The sequence below is a fragment of the Salvelinus fontinalis genome, chromosome 16 (genome assembly GCF_029448725.1).
Source record: "Salvelinus fontinalis isolate EN_2023a chromosome 16, ASM2944872v1, whole genome shotgun sequence".
NCBI classification, from domain to species: domain Eukaryota; kingdom Metazoa; phylum Chordata; class Actinopteri; order Salmoniformes; family Salmonidae; genus Salvelinus; species Salvelinus fontinalis.
Window position 1 is genome coordinate 8,129,906 of NC_074680.1, and position 27,647 is coordinate 8,157,552.

A 27,647-nucleotide genomic window follows, 5' to 3' on the forward strand; every position below is an offset into this window, starting at 1 on the left:
AGATCGTAATTTTTGGAGAAATGTCCTCTGGTCTGATGAAACAAAAATAGAACTATTTGGCCGTAATGACCATCGTTATGTTGGAGGAAAAAGGGGGAGGCTTGCAAGCCGATGAACACCATCCCAACCGTGAAGCACGGGGGTCATGTTGTGGGGGTGCTTTGCTGCAGGAGGGACTGGTGCACTTCACAAAATAGATGGCATAATAAGGGAGGAAAATTATGTGGATATATTGAAGCAACATCTCAAGACATCAGTCAGGAAGTTAAAGCTTTCTCGCAATTGGGTCTTCCAAATGGACAATGACCCCAAGCATACTTACAAAGTTGTGGCAAAATGGCTTATAGACAACAAAGTCAAGGTACAACTAAGTCAAGGTACAAACCCTGACCTCAAGCCTATAGAAATTTGGGGTTAGAACTGAAAAAGCGTGTGTGAGCAAGGAGGCCTACAAACCTGACTCAGTTACACCACCTCTGTCAGGAGGAATGGGCCAAAATTCACCCAACTTATTGTGGGAAACTTGTGGAAGGCTACCTGAAATGTTTGACAAAAGTTAAACAATTTAAAGGCAATGCTACCGAATACTGATTGAGTGTATGTAAACTTCTGACCCACTGTGAATGTGATGAAAGAAATGAAAGCCGAAATAAATAATTCTCTCTACTATTATTCTGACATTTCACATTCTTAAAATAAAGTGGTGATCCTAACTGACATAAGACAGGGGAATTTTACGAGTATTAAATGTCAGAAATTGTGAAAAACTGAGTGTAAATGTGTTTGACTAAGGTATATGTAAACTTCCGACTTCAACTGTAAAATGGATAAACTTTTGTATGTTTTATTTAGCGTCAGACTCACTGCTTTAAAAACAATTAAAGTAGAAGGCTGCGCCACTACAGCTAGTACTACAACTACAAGGGTTCCGGTTTTGGTCAAAGAGCTTTTACAAAATACAATCACAGTAATGCACAATTGTAACCAATACACATCCCAATCTCTGACAACAAAGTTTGTAGATTTCAAACTCTACCGTGAACAAACCATAAACTATATAATTTATCTCTCGCTTCACATGTCAGCACAAATGTATCTCAAAATCAATATGGTAGGCTATAACAAATGGTTCAATCATCATATTAAGAAGACCTATTTTATAGACACCGTTGTCATAACACATAATTAACTTGGCTCCTTGTTGAAAAATACCAGCTAGCACATTTGGTTCCTTGGAAGTTGTGGGAATCTATGTTTTTGTTTTCACATTGGTTGTGGGAACTAAGCCATAAGGGTCGTTCCACCTCAAAAAGCCAAAGAAAGAGGATTTCAACACCCACCATCTCAGATTGTTCTGAAATCATTTCTGTAGATAGAAACATAAGATTTTATTATAGAAAATGTTGGTCCAAATTGGATGGCATGTACTATACTTATTGCATATTATATGAATCCTATAATTTTAAAATTGCCAATTTGGGTGCAATCAATTAGCTTAATTTCTCAGGTAAAGTGTCTGTCCCATGTTTCATGAGCTGAAATAAAAGATCCCAGAAATGTACCATGCGCACAAAAAGCTGACCTCAACCTTCCCCAAATGTTGTACTGCAGGACAACACATACTTAAAAGTGAAGCCATGCACAGCAAAAAAATGTTGGTCGGGCCTTTTAAAATCAGTGTTTGTTTTTTTGCCTACTTCTGTTTTTTCCAGCTTTCGGATTTCCCCTTTTTTCTGGTTTTCCCATTTTTTTCACTTATTTATTTTTTTTTTTTTGAAAAACAAAAACATTAGATTTACTGAGTTCACAACAATGCTTAAACCACATCAAGGGATGACTTTCTAGGTCTGGGAAATATCATGTTAATTTTAGTCTATTTAAACAGACCCCACTTCAAAGGAAACAAGCACTCATTAAGATCAGGTGTGGCCAATTAGTGGTCAAAGCCAACACACTTAAGATAGAGGATAGAGTGTCTTCTTGACGCTGAGAACGGAATGTATATGTTTTTAAATATCATTTTTAGAACGTTACTAAAGTTCTCTTGTGGTTGTTATGGAACGTTTTCTTCATGTTCTGAGAATTCTGATCTAACGGATGTTAAAGAGATTGAATGGTACTTTGGCGACTATTAAGTATTTTTTAAAGCTTCCGCTTTGGTCTGGATGTGTCAATGTGTAGGTCATACATGCAGAATCTACGAGCATAAATACTGTCCCCATGTGTGCCAGTCCCATAGTATTTCGAGTTTCAGACAGCAAGCTTCAGCGCCTTACCATTTGAGTGAAAGATAGCGAAAGGCCTGCCCAGTTATTCAATAACATTGCAGGGTGGGCCAAAGGCTTAGTGGACACAGGCAGAGCGAGGGAGAAAGAGAGACTTGGTGCAAATATCTGCACATACAGTACCAGTCCAAAGTTTGGACTCATTCTAGGGTTTTTCTTTATTTTGTACTATTTTCTACATTGTAGAATAATAGTGAAGACATCAAAACTCCGAAATAACACATATGGAATCATGTAGTAACCAAAAAAGTAACCACCTTTTGCCTTGATGACAACTTTGCACACTCTTGGCATTCTCTCAACTAGCTTCATGAGGAATGCTTTTCAAACAGTCTTGAAGGAGTTCCCACATATGCTGAGCACTTGTTGGCTGCTTTTCCTTCACTCTGCGGTCCAACTCATCCAGAACCATCTCTATTGGGTTGAGGTCAGATAATTGTGGAGGCCAGGTCATTTGATGCAGCACTCCATCACTCTCCTTCTTGGTCAAATAGCCCTTACACAGCCTGGAGGTGTGTTTTGGGTCATTGTCTTGTTGAAAAACAAATGATAGTCTCACTAAGCGCAAACCAGATGGGATGGCGTATCGCTGCAGAATGCTGTGGTAGCCATGCTGGTTAAGTGTGCCTTGAATTCCAAATAAATGACAGACAGTGTCACCAGCAAAGCACCATCACACCACCTTCTCCATGCTTCACGGTGGGAACCACACATGCGGAGATTATCCGTTCACCTACTCTGCGTCTCACAAAGACATGGCGGTTGGAACCAAAAATGTCACATTTGGACTTCAGATCAAAGGACAGATTTCCACCGCTCTAATTTCCATTGCTCATGTTTCTTGGCCCAAGCAAGTCTCTTCTTATTATTGGTGTCCTTCGTTAGTGGTTTCTTTCAGCAATTCAACCATGAAGGCCTGATTCTCGCAGCCTCCTCTGATAGTTGATGTTGAGATGTGTCTGTTACTTGATCTCTGTAAAGTATTTATTTGTGCTGCAATCTGAGGTGCAGAGGATAATGAACTTATCATGAAGGTCAGTGATAACTCTGGGTTTTCCTTTCCTGTAGTGATCCTCATGAGATCCAGTTTCATCAATGCAAAAAAAAATCAAGATCTTTGAAAGGTTTTTCAAGTGCAGTCCCAAAATCCATCAAGCGCTATAGTGAAACTGACTCTCATTAGGATCGCCACAGGAAAGGAAGACCCAGAGTTACCACTGACCTTCATGTCTTAAAGTAATGATGGACTGTAGTTTCTCTTTGCTTATTTGTGCTGTTCTTGCCATAATATGGACTTGGTATTTTACCAAATAGGGCTATCTTCTGTATACCACCCATACCTTGTCACAACACAACTGATTGTCTCAAACGCATTAAGAAGGAAAGAAATTCCACAAATGAACTTTTAACAAGGCACACCTGTTAATTGAAATGCATTTCAGGTGACTACCTCATGAAGCTGGTTGAGAGAAAGCCAAGAGTGTGCAAAGCTGTCATCAAGGCAAAGGGTGGCTACTTTGAATAATATAAAATGTAAAATCTATTTTGATTTGTTTAACACTTTTTTGTTTACTACATGATTCCATATGTGTTATTTCAAATATAGAAAACCACTAGAATGAGTAGGTTTTTCAAAACTTTTGACTGGTACTGTATGTGATGTAGTACGCAATTTTGGTTGAGCACTTTTGGCTCATGAATGCTACTTTCAAACCTACTGGCTGAAATTATACAAAAGTTCAACAATAGATCTTTCATGTGTGGATTATTATTATTTATTTTTTACTTTCCCAGAATATTGCCAAGAATTGACAAAAGAGAATCATACATTCTCTGAATATTCTGAGAACCGCTTAAGTCACACCATTTTTGAGAACGTTCCCAGAATATTGTAAAAATATGACATTAAATAGAAGCACATGGGAACTTTTGTGGAATTTTCTGCGGAAGTACTGAAATTCTAGCAGAAGAATAGTGTTTTATAACATTCTCTGAACAATTTGAGAACATTAACAAAAATGTAATTAAATGTAACCATGTTTTAACTTTTAGCAAGCATTCTATTAAAGCCATGAAATACCAATGTGCTGACAATGTGCTGACAATGTTCCAACGCCAAGCAACTATCCTGTACCATTCCCAAAAAGTTGTGGGAAGGTTGTATGCAAAATAATTATTGGACAATCATGCTCTCAACAAGCTCTAAGAAACATATGGTTCTCAGATGGTTGCTGTGCTTGCTGGGAAGAGATTTTTTTTTTAATCTACCTCTGCACTGCCATGATGATGTAATGGCAACACATTAGAACATGCTTGTAAGTAGTGCCCCCTATTGGATTTCTATATCAGTACACAACTGAAATGTGGCAAGTATTACTGTTCCTAGTTTCAAGTTTTAATGTCACATTCAAAAGTAGAGTGAAATGCCTTTCTTGCAAACTCAAAACCCAACAATGCAATAATCAATAACTATGTATTACTAGAAAAAAAAAATGAAATAAGAATAAGAAATTTGAAATCAGAATAAAGTAAGTAAGCATACTGTATAAACAGGAAACATTTAAAAAGCAAGACCATATTTACGTGTGCAGGGATACTGGAGTGATGGAGGTAGATATGTATAGGGGTAAGGGGACTAGACAACAGGATATATAGTAGCATCATGTTAAATGTCTTGTCTTAGAAATAATAGCACTAATCTATTAAGTCTCATAATTTGCTTAGCGCTCAAGCTACATTGCAGTATTTATTATTGTGGATCTACCCTTTGCCAAGTTGAATGAAAATAACTACACCATACCAATGAGGATCTCACTATGACAGATTTCAGTTGAAAACTCAAAATGTCTTAAGATATTAAGAGCAGAATGAACCTGGAGACCACTTAAAATCATCCCTTCTACTAGCAACTCCATCATGCCTGTCGGAACACCACAGTCACAGCGATTTTTCTCTGCTCATCTCAGTGGGGAAAACTGTGTCATGGCAACTGGCGTGCTGCTACAAATTAGTGTGTCTCATAGGGCTGTGTACAGAGGAAGGGGGGGTGCAGTCTGTACAAGCAGCATGACATACTTCCTTGTCAAATGTCAATCATTCCTGTTGCTGTCAGTTGGACATGTATCCACTGGTACAGAGGAAAGTGGAGAAATAAATAATTCATAGATTATAATTAAGGTTGTAATTGCCTCTTTAATATGTCATTTCTAAGTAACCCACATACCTGGTCATTTCTGTATCATAAAACTAAGTGCTACCAGAGAGCCTGAGTATCTTCTCCCATTATGGTAATTTCAATTCTACTTGAACTGGTGAAAAAAAAATATAAATACCCATATCACTTTGTCAGACAAAAATAATAGTTCAGATTACATACAATTCATCAGAAACACATTTGTGATAACCCCGTTGGACGATATTGTCGTTTTCAGTGAGGGTCCAATTATAAACACTTACACAGTTTATGGGGAGAGCATCACTGGGCAGAATGAAATTTAATTATGGTATATAAGGAGAATGTGCCATATGTGATGTGCAATGCAGGCCTATTTGTCAGCATTGTTGCAATGTATTGATTTGTATGTTTTTTTTTGTCTAAAAATTGCCACCAGATGGAAATCACGCGCTGAATCTGTAGTTTACACTCAAATAAAGCAGTAGCAGTTGAAATGTTCAATTTAGCGTGATTTCATCCTGGAGACAAAACAGATTGCAAATAAGTAAATGAAACCAGTATTGGCAGGTAATAGTTTCATATGGTCATCCAAAAATTAAACCAAGCTCAATAGGACAACAATAGAGGGGAAGCAGAAGATACACAGTAAAAACATTTCCCTGATACTGTAACACTGTAACAGACATTTTAATAATTTTTGTAAAATTATTCTGCTGAACGTTCATCCTTATGGCAGAAAATGGAACGCTGTACTCAAAACAACTCAAGACTCGGAAATGTCACACCAATGACCAAGGACCAATGAACTCAGAGTTTCATGCTTGGAAAGTATCGGAATAAACCAATAAGAAGCTCTATGCAAAAATCGTTCGCACATTTTTACTTGAACGTTCCGAGTTGTCTTGAAAGCACAATTTCTCTTCTTCTTCTTCGAAGTTTAACGGCGGTTGGTATCCAATATGTTGCATTACCGACCCCAAATGGACTATAATATACATCCATTATACTTTTTGAAAGAAAAAGGGAAAAGGATAAAAACGAAACACATGCATATTCTCTTCTCCAAGTGGAATGCCACATATGTGCATGGGAGGAGTCCACATGAGATATCGACAGCATTTGATTCGTTTGGAAAAATGTACATAATCGTTTCTGCTCCATCCACATAAATCTGATTGGTCACTTACATTTTTTTTTGTTCCACACCATAGGCCCAGAGATGTCATGGGGGGCTGGGAATATATACCTCCGCCCACACTGTCTTTGTTGTCGTTGGTACTGTGGCTGTTGGTGGTGTTGAAACGCAGAAGACAACCATCTAGCCTGGTACCCCTTCGCAGCAGCAAAAGCACTTTATGAGCGGAGGAGAGTGAATCTGCGACGGCGAAGGGGAGCACGGACTCAATCATGGCTACCGAAACGACATCGTCCTGCACTGGCTCCAATTTACTGCAGCCCATAAGCGAGATAATCAATCTTCCGCTAGACCAGGTAAAAGTTGTGAATTTAAATTAGTTTCTATCTCCTTGGCATTGACTTGTTACTGTAGGAAGCATGTTTTCTGAAGGAAGTGGTGAGCATACGTTGTAGCTAGTCCTCGATCAGAATGCCGCCTAGTTTGAGAGCTACATTGTAGCGTGCTAGCTGAAATAACCTGATTGAATGCTGTCTTAATCAGAAAGTCAGAGACTTAATTCACTAGAGATTGTTGCATTATTGTAAAATTTCTTAGACCTACTAATATTCTTTACATTTATGAAGTGGTTGGAGAATTGGTTAGCTTTACCTCACGCATTACTGAATGTTTTGGATTGTCAACTGTATAATAATGTTACATAGGCCTTGCTTATTGAAAGTTAGATTCATTCAACACTATTTCCAGCTTGGCTGCGTCAGTGTTGCAAAACGTGTAGCTTAACCACTCCATTTTTTTCAAACAGACAAAACTGGTCTACAATTATCGTCTACAAATGAAAAATCCTCTCAACCGAGTAGGCCTGATTCGTCATCTCTTTAATCAATTATATTGATACAATGTCTCCTGGGTAATCGCTTCTCATTTTAATGCGATTAGACTACCACCATTCGTGTCAGACTGCTGACGTAGCCCACCAATTGTGTAACAAGGTGTGGTCCACTGATAACTATTGCAATATGGGCCTATCAATCAAACAATATTGTGAGTAGTTGTCTTGACGTTGTACTCAAACACACGCACACACTGACAGCGGGCCTCGCTGCTCCTCTGCTGTGTCACTGGTATGTCTCTTTTGATGGTGCTGCTTGCTCATCACAGTGCATGTTGAGAAAAATAAAGTCACCTCTGCAACCATATCAAACTGTATCCTCCAGAGATCCCCTGGAGTTGTGTACAGCAGCATCTAAACTCAGCAAAAAAAATAAACATCCTCTCACTGTCAACTGTGTTTATTTTCAGCAAACTTGTGTAAATATTTGTATAAACATAAGATTAAGCAACTGAGACATATAAACTGAACAAGTTCCACAGAAATGTGACTAACAAATGGAATAATGTGTCCCTGAACAAAGGGGGGTCAAAATCAAAAGTAAGTCAGTATCTGGTGTGGCCACCAGCTGCATTAAGTACTGCAGTGCATCTCCTCCTCATGGACTGCACCAGATTTGACAGTTCTTACTGTGAGATGTTACCCCACTCTTCCACCAAGGCACCTGTAAGTTCCCGGACATTTCTGGGGGAAATGGCCTTTGCCCTCACCCTCCGATCCAACAGGTCCCAGACGTGCTCAATGGGATTGAGATCAGGGCTCTTCGCTGGCCATGGCAGAACACTGATATTCCTGTCTTACAGGAAATCACGCACATAACGAGCAGTGTGGCTGGTGGCATTGTCATGCTGGAGGGTCATGTCAGGATGAGCCTGCAGGAAGAGTACCACATGAGGGAGGAGGATGTCTTCCCTGTTATGCACAGCGTTGAGATTGCCTGCAATGACAACAAGCTCATTCCGATGATGCTGTGACACACCGCCCCAGACCATGATGGACCCTCCACCTCCAAATCAATCCCGCTCTAGAGTACAGGCCTTGGTGTAATGCTCATTCTTTTGACGATAAACGCGAATCCGACCATCACCCCTGGTGAGACAACCACGACTCGTCAGTGAAGAGCACTTTTTGCCAGTCCTGTCTGGTCCAGCGACGGTGGGTTTATGCCCATAGTTGTTGCCGGTGTGTTAGTGTGTGCGTAAAACGGGCCTATAGGCCCTCAGTCCAGCCTTTCTCAGCCTATTGTGGACAGTCTGAGAACTGATGGAAGGATTGTGCGTTCCTGGTGTAGCTCGGGCAGTTGTTGTTGCCATCATGTACCTGTCCCGCAGGTGTGATGTTCTGATTTACCGATCCTGTGCAGGTGTTACGTGGTCTGCCACTGCGAGGACGATCAGCTGTCTGTCCTGTCTCCCTGTAGCGCTGTCTTAGGTGCCTCACAGTACAGACATTGCAATGAATTGCCCTGGCCACATCTGCAGTCCTCATGCCTCCTTGCAGCATGCCTATGGCACATTCACGCAGATGAGCAGGGACCCTGGGCATCTTTCTTTTGGTGTTTTTCAGAGTCAGTAGAAATGCCTCTTTAGTGTCCTAAGTTCCTAAGTTTTCATAAATGTGACCTTAATTACCTACCGTCTGTAAGCTGTTAGTGTCTTAACGACCGTTCCACAGGTGCATGTTCATTTATTGTTTATGGTTCATTGAACAAGCACGGGAAACAGCGTTTAAACCCTTTACAATGAAGATCTGTGAAGTTATTAGGATTTTTACAAATGATCTTTGAAAGACAGGGTCCTGAAAAAGGGACGTTTCTTTTTTTTGCTGAGTTTACCTCTCAGACCGTAAGCAGTCACTAGGGATAACTGTTTCAGAACCCATCCACCTGAAAAAACACCAAGTTGGTCCCTCCAAACAGCACCCTCTTGTTTCTAATGATCAGCTTTCATCTGTTTCATTTCAGTATTGTAGCACATTTATGTTTGGATGGGGACAGTGAACCAATTTTGTTTCAAAGCTCAGTATGAACACTCGTGTCCTGTTGCTATCACTGAGATTGTCCTCCACAACGGAGCAGCTGTGGGAAAATGGATTTTGTCTCACTCTGTTTCGCAGCTGTTTCGTCCATTTTGACACACTGCTCAGTTGCGCCCTGCTTTTATACCACCTCTGGTGGAAAGATCGATGGACGTTTTTCGCAGCCACCTGCATGTCATGGTGCCCGTATTTTCCTCCTCGTCTCTAATCTCTCTGGGATCGCACATTTACAAACGAGGAGATGAGTATTCTGCTCAACAAACACTTTTTATATATATATTTTTTAACCTCAGTCCCACTCACCAGGGAGAAAAAGGCTACCTTAGTGACTCATTCTAACGTTCCCTAGGGAACTACAGGGAGCTTTGTCCTAGCCTACTTAAAAGCCTTCGGGTCGTGGGAGTTTACCTGCAAAGAGCATGAGCGGAATCTGCCAACAGATTGTCCATTAGGTGAAGAGAGTTTGGCCACTATAGTTTCAACCAAAAGGCAAGATCACGTCATGAAATGGAATACAGGGAGGGTCATAATGTCATTCTCTAAAGTTTGTCATTCTCTACATTAAAAAAAAGTAACCTTTTAGTTAACTAGTTGAAGTTAAGAACAAATTCGTATTTACAATGACGGCCTAGGAACACTGGGGTAACTGTCTTGTTCAGGGGCAGAACAACAGATTTATTTTTATTTTATACATTGTCAGCTCGGGGATTCGATCCAGCAACCTTTCGGTTTCTTGCCCAACGCTCTAACCACTAGGCTACCTCCCGCCCTAAAACCATGACAGGTGGTTTATATTACCTCAGATGTCTAAGGCCCAAATATTCTTAGTCTCTTGATCTACTACTCCCTCCTGCATGTGCAGACAGGAATGTTCCTCAAATTGCTACCTCAGTTTCAGCCTCACACGGCTCGTATTCAGGTGGTAGCTATGGCTCATTGCCTCCTCTTTGAAAGGTCGCTTTATGACCCATGTTTTCTACTTAGCCTAACTTGCATAATGGAGTTGGGTGTGGCAGTGTGATGCCTGTAAGTGCCAGTCACCACCCTGAATATAGGCTTGCATGCCCTCATGGGTAGGAAAAAGGAGAGGTTTGTTCTTGCGTGCCTGTGCACATGTATGGGCACTATGTTTCCTATGGGACTGGGCACTGGGCTGGCCAATGTTGGGTCTATAATGGGGAGTACAGTTCTCTTGGTGTAGACCTACTGTGATATTGTCCCTCCACATGCACTGCCTTACCACTTTTTGCTTCTGGACACACCTTTCACTCACACTGTGGTGGTGGGGTGGGCACTCCCAGTGAATGTTTTGGAACCTTTCGTGTGAAAAACAGTGAAGTGTAATCATGACACGTTCAGAAGATGCAGAGAATGCTCAGTGTCAGTTGAATGTCATACAGCAAGGTGCATAGAGCTGCCATAATTGGTAACACAACAGCTTTTGTTATAGTAAATTACAGAGTAAATAATATATATATTTTTTCTTTATCAACCCTTCCATGTATGATGGAACATGATAGTTGAAAGTAGTGGAAATTGTGCACCCTGAAGTCCTTAACCACACTACAAGGCCAGACTTAAAGGCTTTTGTTAGCTCCTCATATTACTCTGCCCAGCCTATTGTTGTTCAAATGAAGTTCTAAGCCTCGGCAGAACGTCACAACGCTCCAAGGCTGCGCTTTACTCCTCAGACTTCATAGCATATCAATGCTCAGCCTGAACTTGAAGCAGCAACCATACTTTTCTTCTGTAGCAAAGCACACAATGTACCAGTGACTCTTCATGTTGTATGTTGCTGCTGTGCTTGTCATGGGCCTACTGTGTTGTCACTTTCCTCTGGTTTGTACAGTAATTGAGGAAGGATGGTTGCGTGTCCCTTAGCCACCTAGTGATGGCTCCGGCAGTGCAAGGCTAAACTCTGATTTCTCAGTGGAGGCTCATTCCCTTCCCCTCTCTCTAATTGGTGCACCTCAAGGGAGTGTATTTGTAACAATAGATTTTGTTTTTGTGGCTGCTTACTTGCTGCTTACGTACCCAAGCACAATGATGAACCAGTGTGATTTCTACAGGCATATGGGTAGTGTTGGTCATAACAAAAGAGCTTTACAGTCTTTAGAAGTTAGATTGTCTTACTAATAGCCCAAATCTTAACCTCTACGGGATCGGTGCCCTCCCCCCACGCCCTCGGGACGGTTGAGCTAACGTAGGCTAATGCGTTTAGCATGAGGTTGTAAGTAACAAGAAAATTTCCCAGGACATATACATATCTGATATGGGCAGGAAGCTTACATTCTTGTTGATCGAACTGCACGGTCCAATTTACAGTAGCTATTACAGTGAAAGAATGCCATTCTATTGTTTGAGGAGAGTGCACAGTTATGAACTTGAAAATGTATTAATAAACCAATTACGCACATTTGGGCAGTCTTGATACAACTATTTGAACAGAAATGCAATGGTTCATTGAATCAGTCTAAAACTTTGCACATACACTGCCATCTAGTGACCAAAATCTAAATTGTGCCTAACCTGGAATAGTACATTTTGGCTTTTCTCTTACATGATGATGGAGCAGATCTAATGTGTTATTCTCCTACATTAATTTCACATTTCCACAAACTTCAGTGTTTCCTTTCAAATGGTATCAAGAATATACATATCCTTGCATCAGGTCCTGAGCTACAGGCAGTTAGATTTGGATATGTCATTTTAGGCGAAAAAGGGACCGATCCTTAAACACTATCAACTGTTAAATTGGGGTTTATTTACATTTTCAGTAAATCGATGCAAACTTTGTAAAACTACAAAAAGGAGCAGGCACCTCCCTCCAAACCCTCTCAGTATTACTGCTCATTATTCCAAACCCTCTCAGTATTACTGCTCATTACTCCAAACCCTCTCAGTATTACTGTTCATTACTCCAAAACCTCTCTGTAGTACTGCTCATTACTCCAAATCCTCTCTGTAGTACTGCTCATTACTCCAAACCCTCTCAGTATTACTGTTCATTACTCCAAAACCTCTCTGTAGTACTGCTCTTTACTCCAAAACCTCTCTGTAGTACTGCTCTTTACTCCAAAACCTCTCTGTAGTACTGCTCATTACTCCAAATCCTCTCTGTAGTACTGCTCATTACTCCAAACCCTCTCTGTAGTACTGCTCATTACTCCAAACCCTCTCTGTAGTACTGCTCATTACTCCAAACCCTCTGTGGATTTCTGGTCACTACTCCAAAGGCCAATCACTCTTTTACTCTGAACAAATCTCGTATCGCTCTCAGAGCAGTCAGATTTGGGCCAAATGACCTGTATTGATCAGATTTGGGCCCATTACGTAAGAGGGAGAATATTTGATCTTGTATCGCAACTCATTGGTCGGCGCTTGCCGTCATGTTTCCTGACTTTGCTGATTCTGCTTATGCTACCTTTTTGAAAGGTCGAGCTGACCAGAAAACCTGACTGTCTGTTCTCCAGCCAGAGTAACTTTTTCGTTCAGGCCTAGATTAGACTGTAGTCTTAGAAAGTGCCATTTTAGTCAACTCTCATCAGCATAGAGACTGGTTTGCTGTGATAACTGTGGATTAACATTACCTATATTATATGAACGCAATGATTTGTTTACTTCCTTCCACCGTTATTATGTAGCTCAACAACCTGGTTTCAGAGCATTTTGCATTATTCTGTACATAAATCCGAGACACTCCATTTTTAGTATGGTATGTGTTCATTTGAGGATGTCCATCACTCATTTCGTATGCTGTGTTACGAATTACAATTCGCAAAATGTGATATGTCACACATTCTAGCTAGGTGGCTAAAGTTAGCTAGGTTAGGCGTTCGGGTTAGGTTTCCCAAATCAAAGTGTATTTGTCACGTGTGGCGAATACAACAGGTGTAGACCTTACAGTGAAATTCTTACTAACCAACAGTGCAATCTTTAAGTTAAAGGTATTAGGTGAACAATAGATAAGTAAAGAAATGCAAATAGTCCGGGTAGCCATTTGATGACCTGTTCAGGAGTCTTGCCATGTGGCAGTAGAGAGAACACTCTATGACTGAGGTCGCTGGGGTATTTGACCATTTTTAGGGCTGTCCTCTGACACCGCATGTTATAGAGGTCCTGGATGGCAGGCAGCTTAGTCCCAGTGATGTACTGGGCCGTACGAACTACATTCTGTAGTGCCTTGCGGTCAGAGGCCGAGCAATTGCCGTAACCAGGCAGTGATGCAACCAGTCTGGATGCTCTCGATGTTGCAGCTGTAGAACATTTTGAGGATCTCAGGACCCATGCCAAATCTTTTCAGTCTCCTGAGGGGGAATAGGCTTTGTCATGCCCTCTTCACGACTGTCTTGGTGTGTTTGGACCATGCTAGTTTGTTGTTGATGTGGACACCAAGGAACTTGACGCTCTCAACCTGCTCCACTACAGCCCCGTCGATGAGAATGGGGTGTGCTCGGTGCTCCTTTTCCTGTAGTCCACAATCATCTCCTTAGTCTTGGTTACGTTGAGGGATAGGTGGCTATTCTGGCACCACACTGCCAGATCTCTGATCTCCTCCCTATAGGCTGTCTCGTCGTTGTCGGTGATCAGGCCTACCACTGTTGAGTCGTCTGCAAACTTAATGATGGTATTGGAGTCGTGTCTGGCCACGCAGTTGTGGGTGAACGATGTACAGGAGAGGACTGAGCACGCACCCCTGAGGGGCTCCAGTGTTGAGGATCAGTGTGGCAGATGTGTTGATACCTACCCTCACCACCTGGGGTGGCCTGTCAGGAAGTCCAGGATCCAGTTGCAGTGGGAGGTGTTTAGTCCCAGGATCCTTAGCTTACTGATGAGCTTTGAGGGCACTGTGGTGTTGAACGCTGAGCTGTAGTCAATGAATAGCATTCTCACGTAGGTCTTCCTTTTGTGCAGGTGGGAAAGGATGGTGTGGAGTGCAATAGAGACGGCAGTATCTGTGGATCTGTTTGGGCGGTATGCAAATTGGAGTGGGTCTTGGGTTTCTGCGATAATGGTGTTGATGTGAGCCATGACCAGCCTTTCAAAGCACTTCATGGCTATGGACATGAGTGCTACGGGTCTGTAGTCATTTAGGCAGGTTGCCTTAGTCCAGCAGCATACCACCCTGCATACCACTACTGGCTTGCTTCTGAAGCTAAGCAGGGTTGGTCCTGGTCAGTCCCTGGATGGGAGACCAGATGCTGCTGGAAGTGGTGTTGGAGGGCCAGTGGGAGGCACTCTTTCCTCTGGTCTAAAAAATATCCCAATGCCCCAGGGCAGTGACAGGACACTGCCCTGTGTAGGGTGCCGTCTTTCGGATGGGACGTTAAACGGGTGTCCTGACTCTCTGAGGTCATTAAAGATCCCATGGCACTTATCGTAAGAGTAGGGGTGTTAACCCCGGTGTCCTGGCTAAATTCCCAATCTGGCCCTCAAACCATCATGGTCACCTAATAATCCCCAGTTTACATTGGCTCTTTCATCCCCCTCCTCTCCCCTGTAACTATTCCCCAGGTCGTTGCTGCAAATGAGAACGTGTTCTCAGTCAACTTACCTGGTAAAATAACGGTAAAATAAAATAAATAAATAAAGTCCCTGTGCCCAAGAACACTATGGTGGTCTGCTTGAAACATGTTTTTATTACAGACTCAATCAGGGACATATTGAAAATGTCAGTGAAGACACCTGTCAGTTGGTCAGCACATGCCCGAAGCACACGTCCTTGTAATCCGTCTGGCCCCGCAGCCTTGTGAATGTTTACCTGTTTACCTTTCTTACTCACGTCGTCTACGGAGAGCGTGATCACACAGTCATCCAGAACAGCTGATGCTCTCATGCATGCCTCAGTGTTGCTTGCCTTGAAGCGAGCATAGAAGTGATTTAGCTCGTCTGGTAGGCTCTTGTCCCTGGGCAGCTCGCGGCTGTGCTTCCCTTTGTAGTCCGTAATAGTTTGCTAGCCCTGCCACATAAGACTAGCGTCAGAGCCGGTATAGTACGATTCAATCTTAGCCCCTCTTAGCCCTGCTTTGCTTGTTTGATGGTTCGTCGCAGGGCATAGCAGGATTTCTTGTAAGCTTCCGGGTTAGAGTCCCGCACCTTGAAAGCGGCAGCTCTACCCTTTAGCTCAGTGCAAATGTTGCCTGTGATCCATGGCTTCCGGTTGGGGACGACGTCCTTGATGCACTTATTGATTAAGCCAGTGACTGATGTGGTGTACTCCTCAATGCCATCGGAAGAATCCCAGAACATGTTCCAGTCTGTGATAGCAAAACAGTCCTGTAGTTTAGCATCTGCTTCATCTGACCACTTTTTTTATAGACTGAGTCACTGGTGCTTCCTGCTTTAATTTTAGCTTGTAAGCAGGAATCAGGAGGATACAGTTATGGTCAGATTTGCCAAATGGAGGGTGAGGGAGAGCTTTGTACGCGTCTGTGTGGAGTATAGGTGATCTAGAATTTGCCGAGTAATATTGACGGTAACGGCAGCTTTCCCACTCGCCTTCTGCGGATCCTTGCGAGGCACCCCGCTCTGTGTCCTCTGTACCTGCGTCTCTTTCTCTTGCCAATAACTGAGATGTTGGCCATGTCAGGTGTTGGCGGTATATCCTGTGCGTCCTGCTTGTTGAAGAAAAAATCTTTGTCTAATCCGAGGTGAGTGATTGCCGTCCTGATATCCAGAAGCTCTTTTTTTGCCATAAGATACGGTAGCAGAAACATTATGTACAAAATAACTTACAAATAATGCGAGGGGGGAAAAAAACCCCACATTTGGTTAGGCGCCCGTAAAACTGCTGCTATTTCTCCCGGCGCCATTTTACAGTGAGTTCGATTAACCTTTTGACACGTACGAACACATGGGTGTCATCTTTTCTACAGTGGATACTGCAGCGTACTCTCAAACCTGTGTCTAGAACGTCCAGTTACGGTTGACGCAATAGTCAGCATTCGAGCTGGTTGTTTTTCACAAACAATTTGCACAGGCTTTTTACAACATTTTATGTCCTCAATGTGAGCAGTTTTTTACATTTTATTTATATACCGATAAAATCAGCTGTTTTTTTTTTTTTATTATTTTTTTTTTTTTTTTTTTTTAATTATTATTATTATTATTATTATTTTTTTTTATATATATCTGCTTTTTTTGGTCCTCCAATAATCGGTATTGGTATCAGCGTTGGAAAATCATAATCGGTTTACCTCTACTGTGGATAAACCAATGTAATATTAGCCTATTACGTTAGATCTAGTTTTTATGTTCTAGCCTACCCTTTTCTAGCAATTATCAATGATACTCATTTAAACTCTTGTTAAAACCAGTTCCAATGCTGGATATTAACACGGATACACTGTAGCCTTGAAAGGTACCACTTCTTGATGAGTGGTGTTGTATGGACCTCTCAGATATGAATGGTTCAATGTTTGTTCTCCACAGCCACTGGCCATGTGATGCGGGCTAGTGCTAAAACTCTGTCTGTTCCATTTTCTAAACACTTCAGCCTTCCCTTTACCATGGCAAGTGGTATCCTAGCAACCGGCTTTTGTGTTACCGGGGCGAGCGATATTGTACAGTTTCAGAATGTTCATTCCTCTTTTTCAATTTTCTCTACGAAACCGGAGTTGGATTATGTACAATAACACCAGTGCTTATGTCTTGCCATCATTTGACTGACTTATGGGAGTTTAAAACCATCAGACCCCTGACCTGTCGACATGCACGATGCGAAATGCATACGCTCTGCTTACTGGTTCAGGATCAGCACATTTAGTGTAACCTTCATACCGAGAGAGGAAATCCAGTGAAACCCTCACACATTGGAGGAATTGAAGAGCCCTGCGTGTTTTAGTCAAAGATCCTCCCATGTATGACTTGCCTTTTTTCAAGCATCATTTTGCGACTTCCAGCCCAGCTATAAAAAGGCCCAAATCTCCTCCTGACCAAACCGAGTCATCAGACTCTACTGTAAACCACTGTCTTATGCATGTGAAAAATCAGGTCAAATCTATTGAGTTGCAGATGCCTACAGAGGCAGATTTTCGCCGAGTTGAAATAAAATTGGCCTAAATTCACGTTGTGTGCAGGTCCAGCTCTGTTCCTGCCCTGATACTATCTCACTCTGCATGTAGCTATTGGGGTCTGTTCGTTAGCTGTTTCACAAGTTGACTAATTACGCAATTGGAAAGGTGTCTGTTGTTTAAAGAGTAACAACATGGGTTTATCGTAGCAATGAAGTCATCTTGCTTGCATCGCTCTCCGGGAACGTTACCCCTCCAACACATGCCATTAAACAGCCGTTCAGTGGGATAGCGCCGTCCTCCGCTGATGAACAAGACAACCCTTTCACAATCACTGCCATTTCCCCTGAGGTTTAATTTTACGCACTGAAGGGTTTCATTTGTCAGATAGACTCCCTGTCTGTGGAATAACCTCCAGCAAACTGCAATAGTTGCCAAACGCATAGCGGTCTAGGCCTACACCTTGTTTCTGATAGTGGCTGCTCTGCAGTTATTGCTATGATTTCAGGTAGCCGACTAAAAGCACTGTATTAGGCTAATCGTAGCGTATCTCTTTCTTTGTAAGGGATGATTATTCTAATGCTTTTAGCATTAGTAGAGGCTAGCCTATTTGTTTGGCTTGCTGGTGATCCTGTTGCATTTTGCCTGTATTTGTTTGAGATGTAGGCTAGGCTAATGTTCTTTTGGCCAGTGTTACATTGTATCAGTGTTGCATTGGATATTAGTCATCTGAAGGCTAGTGTGACGTGGATACAAGTGATTGGGTTTAACGATAGGGATGTTGCTGATTTTTAAAAATATATTTTTTTTATATTAAATGTTTTTATTAAAAACATTTTTTAAAATATAATATTTTCAATATTTTTTATCCCCCCCAACCTCACGTCCTCATTCTAATTTGAGGGATCAGCTGTGTCCAAATGGTATCCCAATGGACAGATACCCAACGTGGGATTCTGCCCAATGACATCGAGACCTCCTTGAATGTGGTCCAGGGTAATTGATCCCTGTGTGTAGCTGAGGGTAATAGCTGTTCATTTAGGCTGCTTAAAATGTCCGTCATGGTGCTTATTTGTTGTGACCACAAACTGGAATTAAACCTCTGCAGAGACAATGCACACTGATTTTAAAAGGTCATTTCCCCCACGTAGAGGTAAGAAAAACAGGTGGACCCGACAAAATCAACCTATGGAAATTCCACCACCAATATCCCTTTACAGGCAGGATTTTCACTGGTCTCACCTGATACAAGCAAACCGTTTCAAAGGTACAAACGGATGATCTATCATGTGACGATAGCCAAAAGCAGGCTAGCGGTCTGACTTGGATTACCACAAGGTCGCTGAACGAGTGACAAAGCTGGTAATGAGAAACACAGAGGCGGATGTATTAAATAAGAGAGAAAGGATGTGAGGAAGAAAGGCAGCAAGGTCTTTTTAAGGTGTAAATGCTGGACACGGGTGAGCGATTTTTCAACGCTATTTTACAGGCCTACTGCTGAGCCAGCGTTGCGAAACTGCACACCTTTGGACTTTCTGTACTGATTTAATGTTTACAAAAGGATTGTGACTAAGGCCGTGTGTCTGAAATAAAAAGAGAACAGTGGAAGTTGGCTTACGCATTTCAAACATTAACACCCAAGTGCAGGCTGTTTCTCAAATGTGATTTGTAATTTATTTATTTTCTCTCAGCGTTGTGTGAATTGAAAGGGGAGACGGTCAGCCCATTCCTCAGTCTCCCCACCCAAGGGTGGTCACCTGAAGCATTACAAACCTTTGAATTACTGCCTCCACACTAGGCCCCTGACATACAATGTCCGAAGACAAACTCCTCTGCAGCACTGCCAAGAGGCAATCGGCTGGTTTCCTAAAGCCAGGTTGGTGTCACTGAAGGGGCCCCATTGTTGTTTTTTACCGGCGGCAATGACTTGGGCTCAAACCCAGGCATCGACCGCAGCTGTGAGTCAGGCTCCATGCTCTCTCCCCAAAAGCCCGAGAGGTGGATTCTAGAGTGTGAACTTGCCCTCACCCAGGATAAAGGGAGTGGAATCATATTTGAACAAGTGTGTTAACAAAGTCGTGAAAAAATCCTGATGAGTCATTCCACTGTAAGTACACCGCTCAATGGTGTCGATGTACATGTACCTAGCCTACAGTCCATTTCCAGGAGCCATTTGCCACTAAACTTGTTAAAACAGTCTGCTTTGTCAACTGCTTCCTGATCTTGGGCTATGTTTGCTTCCATAATTGCCGATGGCTTTACGTGATCGTTACAGTGTACACAATGACATGAGTGTAGTGGTACAGCAGTTGTAAGTATTATGTAATGATATGTACTCGCAGGGGAGTGAGAGGATTCTACTCTGATCTGCTTGGGTCGGGCTGCTGCAGCACACTCGGAGCAACGGGACAACAGAGAAATAAACGTCAATATAAAACTATTGGCTATTTGGACTGTTGCCAGAACCATCCACGATCCTGTTAAGGCTGTGCAACACGCCCCCTGACCGACTAGAACACCTCACTCCTGCGCTAGCTTGACAGCCCCTGAGAGGACTGCATCGGTGCCATTAAGTCATATTAGCCATTATGAGTCAGCGGAGCTGAGAGTTATGCGCATAACTTTGGAGTCATCAAACAATGGCCATTTTGAGAAAGGAAAATGGTAGGGAGGGGGTGAAAACAAAGGCACATTCACTGAGTACGTAGAAACACTGTACAGCTGTGGATGTAGACACACAAACAAATTATATTGGCCATTTTTGTGGAGGAATATGTGAAACAACCCACATAGGCCTTCTCTTCCTGTATTTTTCTGTTCCCCCCCCCCATCTCTCTCTGCTGTCAAATCAAATAACATTTATTTGTCACGTGCTGAATACAACAGGTGTAGGCCTTACCATGAAATGCTTACTTACAAGCCTTTAACCAAAAATGCAGAGTTTGCAAAAATAAGCAAATCTTTTCTGTAAATTAAAGTCAGGAAAATAAATACCACAATAACGAGGCTACATAGAGTGAATGTGCGGGGGTACAGGCTAGTTGAAGTAATTGAGGTAAAATGTACATGTAGGTAGGGGTAACGTGACTATGCATAGATAATAAACAGTGAGTAGCAGCAGCATAGAAAATAAATCAAAGGGGTCAATGTAAATAGTCCGGGTAGACATTTGATTAACTGTTTAGCAGTCTTATGGCATGGGGGTAGAAGCTCTTAAGGAGCCTTTTGGACCTAGACTTGGTGCTCCGGTACCACTTGCCGTGCGGTAACAGAGAGAACAGTCTATGACTAAGGTGACTGGAGTCTTTGACCATTTTAAGGGCCTTCCTCTGACACGCCTGGAATAGCAGGACGCTAGCAGGACGCTTGGCCCCAGTGATGTACTGGGCTGTACCCACTACAGTCTAGCGCCTTGCGGTTAGATGCCGAGCAGTTGCCATACCAAGCGGTGATGCAACCAGTCAGGATGGTCTCGATGGTGGAGCTGTATAACTTTGAGTCTCTGGGCACCCATGTCAAGTCTTAGGTGTTGTGCCCTCTTCTCAACTGTCTTGGTGTGTTTGGACCATGATCGTTTGTTAGTGATGTGGACACCAAGGAATTTGAAGCTCTCGACCCGCTCCACTACAGCCCCGTCAATGTGAATGGGGGCGTGCTCGGCCCTCCTTTTCCTGTAGTCCATGATCAGCTCTCATCTTGCTCCTGTTGAGGGAGTGGTTGTTGTTCTGGCACCACACTGCCAGGTCTCTGACCTCCTCCCTATAGGGAGGTCTCATTGTCGGTGTTCAGGTCTACCACTGTTGTGTCGTCAGCAAACTTAATGATGGTGTTGGAGTTGTGCGTGGCCATGCAGTCATGGGTGAACAGGGAGTACAGGAGGGGGCTAAGCACGCACCCCTGAGGGGCCCCCTTGTTGAGGATCAGCGTGGCAGATGTGTTGATGCCTACCCGTACCACCTGGGGGCGGCCCGTCAGTCAGATGCTATGTTTACTATCCATTGACATTGCTATAAAGCTACTGCATGGAGAAGCTTGTGACCTTAAGCCAAACACCTTTATCAGTCAAAGTGGATTTTATGGTCAAACTGACGTATCCTGCCCTGAGCAGCCTCACTTAACCCTCACCATCCCAGACCTCCACACAAGACACTCTGTAAGGCACGTATGTGTCAGGAACCTAAATAAGTCTCTCTAATGTTTGGTCTGGGTTAATGTGTTATATGGACAGCTTGTCACAAATGATGACCGGGGCCTTGTGTTTAGTGGGTGCAATTTTGTTTTGAATGTGGTCGCTTTCAGTGTACGAAGCTGCCTTTTTGACAAGAGAAAGTATGCAGTGAGAGAAGCTTGCTCAGTCTATGCTAACAGATTTTATGGGTGGTTGCAGGTTCATTTTTATTAGGCCTCACTCCATTTCTCAATACCCATGATCCAAGGTACACACACCCTGGCTCTGCACTGGCAGATCTTTTGTGTACTTGCATGGGCTTGTATGTGTGTATTTGGCTGTGCCAGAGAGCAGCGGGGCAGGGTGGGTGGCAGAATGTACTAAGTAAGGTAGTATCTCCTGTAAGGCTGTGTGCTGGCGACACTGTGAGGAGTACCTGATGATTGTCTGGCTATTTATAGCCAGGCCGTAGAGCCTGTGATCAGTGGATCAGCACAGAGATGAGAGCACCGCAGTCTGTGTGCGCCAGTGGTCCTTTCTTTGTGCTGGCGAGAGGTCATTTTTAAAGGAGATGATGGAGCTCTGTGCTACACTGCACATTTCTCATTTCCATTCAGCATTACACTACGTCAAGCTATCACCCCCCCCCCCCCCCCCCCCCCCCCCAGGAGCACATGCATAGCGAACTGTCGGAATAAATCGAAATGTAGGCCGTTTACAATTGCCGGACATTTTGTCAGTCCGGGTTTGTCCCGCTTTATTCTTTTTGTTAAGAGTACATTGTACCCTCACAGTGAATACACTTTAGTTGAATTGAGTGTAGACTAAGGCTGTGCCTCTCTCATTGCTGATGAAATCCTGATTGTCAGGAGAGATCCTCAAGTCATGACAGACGCTGCTTCTCTCTGCTCTTACCCAGACGGAAAGCTGAGCCATGGCATAAGCCAAACCCCCTGTCTGGCTTCGTGTGTGTGCGTGTGTGTGTGTGTGTGCATCCGTGAGTGTCTGCGTGTGAGTGGCATGTTTGATGTTTAACCAGAGCAGACATGCCACCCCTGCCTCCTCTCCTTTTTTTCTTGTCTCTTACTCTCTTTCCCCTCTGCTAGGGAGGAAGAGGAGAGGAGTGTGGTGATGGAAGTTGGAAACATGCAGTCTTGCAGTGGGGGGGCAGGCGTGTTGGCCTTGAAGGAGGCTGTTATTAGGTTTGAGAGTTGGACTACTTCATTTCGAATACATTTTTGTGGCCAGTAGTATGTGGAAAGGTGTGGGCCCTTCCTTGTCTTTGACACTGAAATAGGAATTCGGGGCTTTCTCCATCACAGCACCAGTCGTGTAGGCCTAGTGTACAGTACTACTTCATTCATCTAGTATGAGTTGTCTAAGTGAGCGCCTGAGAGCGTACTTCCCTGAAGCTCCTGGGAGAGTGGATGAGCTTGAATAGGCCCAGATGGAGACCGGGCCCCACTGTGGTCCAGAACTATGAAAAGGCCACTATGATCTTTCCAGGGGGGACTGCTGTGACACAGCCTTGTTGGCTATGGTCCAAGAAACGCAATGGAAGAGGTTCAGGAAGATATGTCTCCCTCGGTGGGGATATCCATAATGTCATTTTGTGATGTGCTTTGTTTTAAATCAAACATTTTAATTGCGGAATTAACCTCGAGTAAACACTGTCAAGGTTTGACCTGTTTCAGTGACGAGGTAGCTTATGTCCTTGGCCTCCGTGTTACGCGTAAACAGATCCCCTGTTCACGTCTGACTTTTAATGTAGTCATAATATGCGTCTCGCACCCGATTTTTGACTGATGCCCAAGGAAATGTATGAAGATTACTATTCAAACTGGTCCTCTTCTCTCAACTCTCCTCCCTTGTTCCTCCCTCTCCGTCTCACAACCTTCATTTATTTACACTCACGTTCATCAGCTGTTGTCGTTCAAGATTTGAATCTATGGACCCGCCAACTCTCCTTTTCTCGAAGCAGTTCGCCAATGCACACTTTTGCATGAGTCATCCTGTACCAGAGCAGATGCTAATAAGATGATAGTGGGGAATATGGTATAACGATATGCCGCGGAGAAATAGCAAAATGCTAATGAGTGACGAGGCAATTTTTTTTTTCTCATCCTCCGACTCTTTCTGAAGGGAGTTAGACCAGAATGAAAGTAGTGCTCCTTCAAAGAGAATTTCTGTGCTGTCTAATCTTGGCAGTGTGTGCGAAGGCAGTACACTCTTGGGTTTAATGGAACCACATAGGAGTGTGTTTCTAAAGATATGCTGCTGGAAGTGATGTCATGGTTATTCAAGGAGAATGCAGGCATTCGGTCAGATGAGTCTGTCATCTGCTGCTGTTTATCAGATGTTGAGAAGCGATATGGACTGTGTTGTGTGTGTGTATATATCTATATTTTTATTAACCCCACCCCTCATCGGAGGACACTTATCTTTTAGGTTTTTTTTTTACAGCTTTTTGCATACATGGTACTTTTGTATAAAGCAGTCACATAACAATAATACATTACCAAACATAAGCTCTTTAATCTCAGCCCATCCCACCTATCACCATACACCACCCTCGTTTGGTTTCCACGTGCCATATATTTTTCACTTGTGATGTTTTACATAATTTAAAATATTTCTAATCATATAGTACCCACAGATTGTGAGCTAAAGATAAACCTTTCCTACGAGTATTATTATAGTATTTATTGACTGACTATGGTTTTCCAAATCGCCCCACACTGCTATTTGTAAGGTTAATTTTAAGTGCATGTTGTGATTTTTTTTTTAACCATTCCTGAACCTGTGACCAAAAGCAAGCCACATAGGGGCAATACCAGAATAAATGATCTATTGATTCTGTCTCTTCGCAGCAAAGTCTACAGAGCTGAGATTGTGTGCCCAATATACACTGCTCAAAAAAATAAAGGGAACACTTAAACAACACAATGTAACTCCAAGTCAATCACACTTCTGTGAAATCAAACTGTCCACTTAGGAAGCAACACTGATTGACAATAAATTTCACATGCTGTTGTGCAAATGGAATGGACAAAAGGTGGAAATTATAGGCAATTAGCAAGACACCCCCAATAAAGGAGTGGTTCTGCAGGTGGTGACCACAGATCACTTCTCAGTTCCTATGCTTCCTGGCTGATGTTTTGGTCACTTTTGAATGCTGGCGGTGCTTTCACTCTAGTGGTAGCATGAGACGGAGTCTACAACCTACACAAGTGGCTCAGGTAGTGCAGCTCATCCAGGATGGCACATCAATGCGTGGCCTGCTGGAGGTCATTTTGCAGGGCTCTGGCAGTGCTCCTCCTTGCACAAAGGCGGAGGTAGCGGTCCTGCTGCTGGGTTGTTGCCCTCCTACGGCCTCCTCCACGTCTCCTGATGTACTGGCCTGTCTCCTGGTAGCTCCTCCATGCTCTGGACACTACGCTGATGTACTGGCCTGTCTCCTGGTAGCTCCTCCATGCTCTGGACACTACGCTGACAACTTTCTTTTGAAATTTATTGTAGTAAATTCATTTATATTTTTTGAGATGTGAATACCAAGTTTGTCTACTTCACCATCCGCCCATTTTGTTGGTAAACTACAAGGTAGTGTAAACAATATATATATTTTCTTACAATCCAATACGTAATATGGTACACTTGTCATAATTAGGTTTTAATCCAGAGAGGCTAGAATAGTGAACAAGATCTTCAGTGAGACTGTGCAAGGATCCAGATTGTGGATTTAAGAATAAACTAGTAATCTGCATACATTGACACTTTTTTAGTTTTTATCCCCTGGATTTCCAACCCCTTGATGTTCTTGTTGGATCTAATTTTAATAGCTAGCATTTCAATGGCCATAATAAATAGATATGGAGATAACAGACAGCCTTGTTTTAATCCTCTTAAAAGCTCAATACTTTCTGAGAAGTAACCATTATTTACATCTGGGGTTTGCTGTACATAACTTTAACCCATTGTATAAGAGATTCACCAAAATTAAAGTAATTCAGGCATTATATTCGAATTCTAGTCGTACTTAATCAAATGCCTTTTCAAAATCTGCCATGAAGACAAGGCCTGGTATCTTTGTTTCATGACGTTCAATTGTTTCAAATAATTATCGTAGAGGGTCTCCAATATATCATCCATATTAAAAAAAGAAATGGTCTGATCAGGATGAACAATATTTGGTAAATCCTTTTTATTTTCTATGTGCTATGCATTTTGCCGGGATTTTCACGTCACAACATTGAAGTGTTAGAGGCCTCCAGTTTTTTAAATGGACTGGATCTATATACTTACCACCTGGGTGCTGTTTTAGTAGTAATGAAATCAGACCTTATTGTTAAGTAATTTAAACATGCTAATAATGGATCTTTGACTACATCAAAGGTATGATACACCTCTAATGGTATACCATCAAGCCCTGGAGTTTTTCCAGACTGAAAAGATTTTTTTGCCTCAAGTTCCTCTTCTGTAATTTTGTTACTTTTACATTATTATTAGGACATAACTGTAAGGATTTAAGTGGGAATGGAGGTGACTGAAAATAAAACATATGCCTAAAATATTTAGATTCCTCTTTAGAAATATAATTTGGGGATTCATGGATGACTCATTTGTAACGAGTTTCTGTAAAGTAATTATGCCAAAAATAATATGTTGAATATTCAAGAGAAATTTTGTGCATCAAATTTTTTTTCTCCATCCAATTTGCTTTATTTTTGTAATACGTAACACTTCATCGTTCTTGAATAAGTATTTCCATTTTTTTTGTTTTTTCCTCTAACCTATTTTGTGCCTCTATAGTAATGGAAATTGTACTATTTACCTGCGCTGTTACTTCCGCTATTTCCTTTATTAGTCTCATCTCTTTTGACCTAAACTGCTTTTGTTTTAATGACTATTGTATTGAATGGCCTCTAAAAGTACATCTAAGTGTCCCAGACAATAAGGGGATCTGCTGTACCTCTGTTCTGCAAAAAAAGTCTTATGAATTATTTTTGTCTTAGTTGAGAACAAATTGTCATCCAATAGGCTTTGATTACATTTCCAATATCCCCGTCTATGTGGAAATTCTGTAAGAGTTGTATGAAGGCCAATTAGATGGTGGTCTGATCACATTCTGTCTCCTATTAATACTTTTTATACTTTTGATGCCAGCAAGAATGAGACTAGGAAGTAATCAATACATCTAGCTTGATTTAAGCCTCCTCCATATGTCTCACTAGGTCAGGGTGTTTCAACCCCCATATATCCACTAGTTCTAATATATTCATGATATTCATGATCTCCTTAAGTGCTTGAGGGTGATAGTTTGTAGAGTGATTTCCTTTACGATCCATTGAGATACTTAAAACCGTATTATAATCTCCCACCAAAATAGATTAATTCATTGCTTGTGATCTCAATAGATTATTATATATATTTTTCGAGAAGTGAGGATCATCATTATTTGGCCCATAAAGATTAATTAAACAGATTTTGTTTTTGGTCCAATAGCATATTTAATATAATCCATCTTCCAATTGTGCAAACAGATCCGCAAGGATCAAAATTTGTATTAATTAGTATAGTCACCCCTTTTGAGTTTCATTGCCCATGACAAAAATATATTTCTCCCTTCCAGCCCTTTTTCCACACAAACTCATCTATATTTGTAGAATGAGTTTCCTGTAAAAAATATATGATATTCTTTCACTTTTATCCATGTAAAAATGTATATATTTTTTATGATCTGCTAAGCCATTACAATTATAACTGGCTATACTTATTTCCCCACTTACCATAATGATACCCAAGTTTCAATTATACTTACCACAACCAATGTTGGTAAACTTACCATTAAAAAGCACCATGATGATTAAGTCTCCATATTAAGTACCATAATATTTGCACTGTTAAGCGCACTGTAGCTGCAACTTTCTAAACCTCCAAATGTCC

At 42.1% G+C, this 27,647-nt stretch overlaps 1 protein-coding gene across 1 annotated transcript in view; it reads left to right on the forward strand.

The window, feature by feature from the left end:
- Positions 1–6,697: 6,697 nt before the first annotated feature.
- The window catches only part of mboat2a (membrane bound O-acyltransferase domain containing 2a), a gene marked incomplete in the record, with an annotated part of 90,033 nt that continues 69,083 nt past the window's right edge, over positions 6,698–27,647 (forward strand). Inside the window, 1 exon segment of the mRNA XM_055864293.1 lies at positions 6,698–6,951.